At 42.1% G+C, this 4,099-nt stretch overlaps 1 long non-coding RNA gene across 1 annotated transcript; it reads right to left on the bottom strand.

Moving 5' to 3' along the window:
• Positions 1 to 2,534: 2,534 nt before the first annotated feature.
• LOC309371583 lies at positions 2,535 to 3,475 on the bottom strand. The gene is made up of 2 exons (XR_014169219.1): positions 3,367 to 3,475; positions 2,535 to 2,661 (listed from the first exon to the last, which is right to left on the bottom strand). It is a non-coding gene; the product is annotated as an uncharacterized lncRNA (long non-coding RNA).
• Between the last annotated feature and the right edge of the window lie 624 nt (positions 3,476 to 4,099).

Raw genomic sequence — 4,099 nt, 5'->3', positions numbered from 1 at the left:
TGTGTATCTAATGAGACCTTTTCTGCAGAGTATGTAAGGCATACACTCATTTCAAGTTTGCATGATGGTGCCATTTGACAGTTTTATTCAATCTGAATCTTTCCAAATGACTTTTTAAAAACTGCCTTCAGTGGTCTTATAGAACAAAAGCACTACTTAAGCTTACTATGCAAACTACTGTTAAAAAAACCCTCTAGAAAGACCTCCGCATTATTTAATAGGAATCATTTCCTTCTATAACACAAAACAGAAATTAATAGAACAAAATAAGATTCTATCTATCATCTATCTATCTATCTATCTATCTATCATCATCTATCTATACACAGAGAGAGGGGAGGGAGGGAAAGGGAGAGGGAGCAGGAGCAGGAGCAGGAGCAGGAGCAAAAGAGAATTAAATGGCTCTTGTTCCATACATAGTACAATTTTTTTTTTCTAAAAAGTGCTCTGCTTTTTTCAGCCAGATACATGGGTCCTTGACTCCATGTAATTCAATTAATAAATCCTTGTTTCTTTGTGAAAGCTATGCATTGCTAAAAGCTGTTATTGCTGCTGAACTTACAGCCATGTTTGAAATTGCTGAATGTTCGAGAAAGCTCAAATTGTCCCTGTTAACGCACAACTCTGACCTTCTGTCTTTATATGTAACAGGCCACAAAGTGTTCCTATCATTGATTATACCCTACCACTGTATATGAACTGTATGTCAGTCAATGATTCAAAAGTTCCCTATCTAATTGAAATAAAGATCAGATTTTAAACATGCCAGCTAATAAATGCAATCTTGAATCTGATAACAAATGTTCTCATTTTAGAAATATTTTAAATATACTTCTTTCTGAATTCACACAAAACAGTACATAGAATTGCAGACAGTGATAAACTATAATTATATCAATAGTTATCACAAACCATTAATTGATTCATGAGCTGTTTCCATAGAAGTTACAGCATCGGATTTAGCCACGGACTTGCATTTATATAAACATTTCCTGGTGCAACCGGACTTCTCTGTGACCCTTCCTCTCTGCAGGGAGGTGGGGTCAATTTGGATGGCCCGCCCCAACCATTTAATGGATCCAAATGGTTTCCAAAGAGTGGTAAGGAGTGTTTTATCCCATGTTGATGGCCATTAAGCTGATTCCGTGGTGGCCTGCTGGAATGCAGAGTTAACCAGGGCTATTGACTGTCTGGCTCCAAAGTGCCCTCTCCAATTGCATGGAGCCCGGACAACCCCATGTTTTTCCCTGGAGCTGAGGGCGATGAAACAATCGCTGAGATGGATAGAGCGCCAATAGAGGAAACCTCATTCTGAATTGGACCAAACACAGGTTAGAGCTCAATGTTGAGCCTACCAAGTGGCAATAGCAATGGCAAAGGGGACCTTCTTCACCGTCTGTATTGCATCTGCAGAAAACAGCAGGAGGCTCTTTCGGGTGGTTGGCAATCTAACGGAACCACCTTTGCCACTGGCGTCTGGCGAGGAGCCCAAGATCTCCTGCAATGATTTTGCAAAAAAAAAATGCAGATAAAGTCGTATTGGTGTTATATGGTCTCGGCGGCCACTCTGAGTCGCCAGTCTAGCTGCTACATTCCAGATTAATTGTAGTTTCTGGGAGTATCAGATTTCAAAAAGTTGCAAGTGATCTCTCAAATATGGACTCGTTAACAGGTCAGCACACTGCTCTCTTCCCTCCAACCCCCAGACTACTTCAGTGAGCAGTGGCTAGTTTTCCTGTTCAGCACTCAGCATGTGGCATGTGTAGCTTTGGACAATCCCACACTGCAGGGAATATTTTGTAGACACTGCATGGTAAGATTATCAAGTGGCTCCCTTTGTCCTTGGGCTTATTGCCTCTTTTAATGGGGCAGGGATGCATCATTTCAGAAAGGGAATGCCATTTATTCTAGTCTTAGTTTTGCTGCATTGCTTTGAATATTGCAGCTCATGATTTCCCTGGGAAAACATTATTTGGTTTGCATATGCAGTCCAGTCTGAAGTCAGTTGCATAAAATCATAAGAGCAGTCACATTCTTAAAAAATATCTATCCTCCACTGACTGCTTGGGGCTGGTAAGGGACAATGGATGTATGCTGGCTTTCTCTGCCTTGGAACTAAATAGATGTCCTTTGGATTACATTCTTAGCCTATTAACACATCCCATTCGGCTCCAATTGGCACTAGAAACTGTGGGGAGAGCAGTTTTGTGAATAAAGCCAGAAAGCACTTTGGTTAATAGTGACAGTTCATGATAACGACAATGAAAACCTACAATACTGAAGATCACATTGTAAATGTAACACTACTACTTTCCTAATGAGAAACTTGATAAAGTGGCTATGACAGAGGTTGATGAGCGGTTTACTTTATCCAAACCTCCAAACCCAGTAGACACTAACTGTTAAGGATAATGGTTTGATTTCCTGAAATGGGAATGTTGCCTTGGCTAAATTGCTGTGTATTTTAAGTATGGGGTTTTTCCTTTGGCATTAGCTTTCTCATGTGATTGGCTGACTGAATCATATGAGAGGCATTCCATTCTGTTGTGACTGTTATTCAAGTACCGTAACTGTTGTTTTTAATTGTTTTCTGTTTTTCTCTGAATGAGGGAGAATGGCTGCTGAGAGAGGCTTCGTCAGATTCTGCTGAGGGTGGTCTGCCTGGGATAAAGCAGTCAAAGGAAGATCCCTAAATGTTAATAGGAAGAAACCTGTGCTCTCTATAACAAACAAAGTGAATAAGCATGAGAGTGTAGCTATGTCCTTCTCAGTTATACGTTTATGAGAGTAAAGTTATTTTAAATATAAAGAGTCTGGACATTGCATATCATCAGCATTTACACACACACAAACACACACCACTAGCTTGCCACCTTTTCTATGGTACTTTGAATTTGTTCAACATTCAGAGGCTGCTATTCTAAAATTTGCACCTAGGGAGTCAATAAACATTTTAGCAGCACACTCTTGCTGACTCTCTAGCACTGATGGCAAGTCACAATGTATCTCCATATGCTGCACCTTTCAGCCTTCAATGGGAACAATCCTGTTATCAGTTACATAATGATATACCCTGGGACAATGGAGAGGTGACTCCAAAGCCACAAATCTTGCCAAGGATTACAGATTTAACTCACTTCTGAACGAGCAAATGATGAAAGGCTGAAACACATTATCTTGAAAAAACAGGAGCAGGTTGTTATTTCTGGTTGTTATTTCAGGATAAACAACCATGTAAACACAGGGACCTGACCTCCATGGATCGCAATCTGTAAAATGTAGGTAGGCAGCAACTGCGATGTGTTTTATGCTTCATATATGAGAGGTTGTAAAGGAGTACAGTTATAATTACCAAGAGGTACTGACCGAGATCATCTCGTTTTTCGTAAAGCAGGAGTACACATAGATTGTGGTTTTGAGCAATGGCAATCATTCAAGCTGAAACCTGCTTGTTTACTCTCTTTATCTCATAGTGTCACACACAGTAGCATGTCTGGAGGAGGGGGGGGGGAAGAATGAGGTGAATGGAAGTTCCTCCCAAAGGGACAAACACTCTAATGTGAACATATATTATTTACTAGGTTGTGAACAAGGGAAAGCAATTATAGCAGAAGGCAGGGAATAAAGGGAAAGAATCCAGTATGCTTCCATGCAAGCAGTAAACAGGTACTGAAGGTCAGACATCAAAAATTTTGACACATTATTTTTATATGGAGGTAGGTAAAGGTAAAGGTACCCCTGCCCGTACGGGCCAGTCTTGACAGACTCTGGGGTTGTGCACCCATCTCACTTAAGAGGCCAGGGGCCAGTGCTGTCTGGAGACACTTCCGGGTCACGTGGCCAGCGTGACATCGCTGCTCTGGCGAGCCAGAGCCGCACACGGAAACGCCGTTTACCTTCCCGCTGGTGAGCGGTCCCTATTTATCTACTTGCACCCGGAGGTGCTTTCGAACTGCTAGGTTGGCAGGCGCTGGGACCGAGCAGCGGGAGCGCACCCCGCCGCAGGGATTCGAACCGCCGACCTTTTGTTCGGCAAGTCCTAGGCGCTGAGGCTTTAACCCACAGCGAGGTAGTGGTGGCCAAAAAGTGCTAGTTAGCA

The sequence above is a fragment of the Podarcis melisellensis genome (assembly GCF_964234715.1).
Source record: "Podarcis melisellensis genome assembly, chromosome: 6".
NCBI lineage: Eukaryota > Metazoa > Chordata > Lepidosauria > Squamata > Lacertidae > Podarcis > Podarcis melisellensis.
This window is presented reverse-complemented; position numbering and strand designations above follow the sequence as displayed.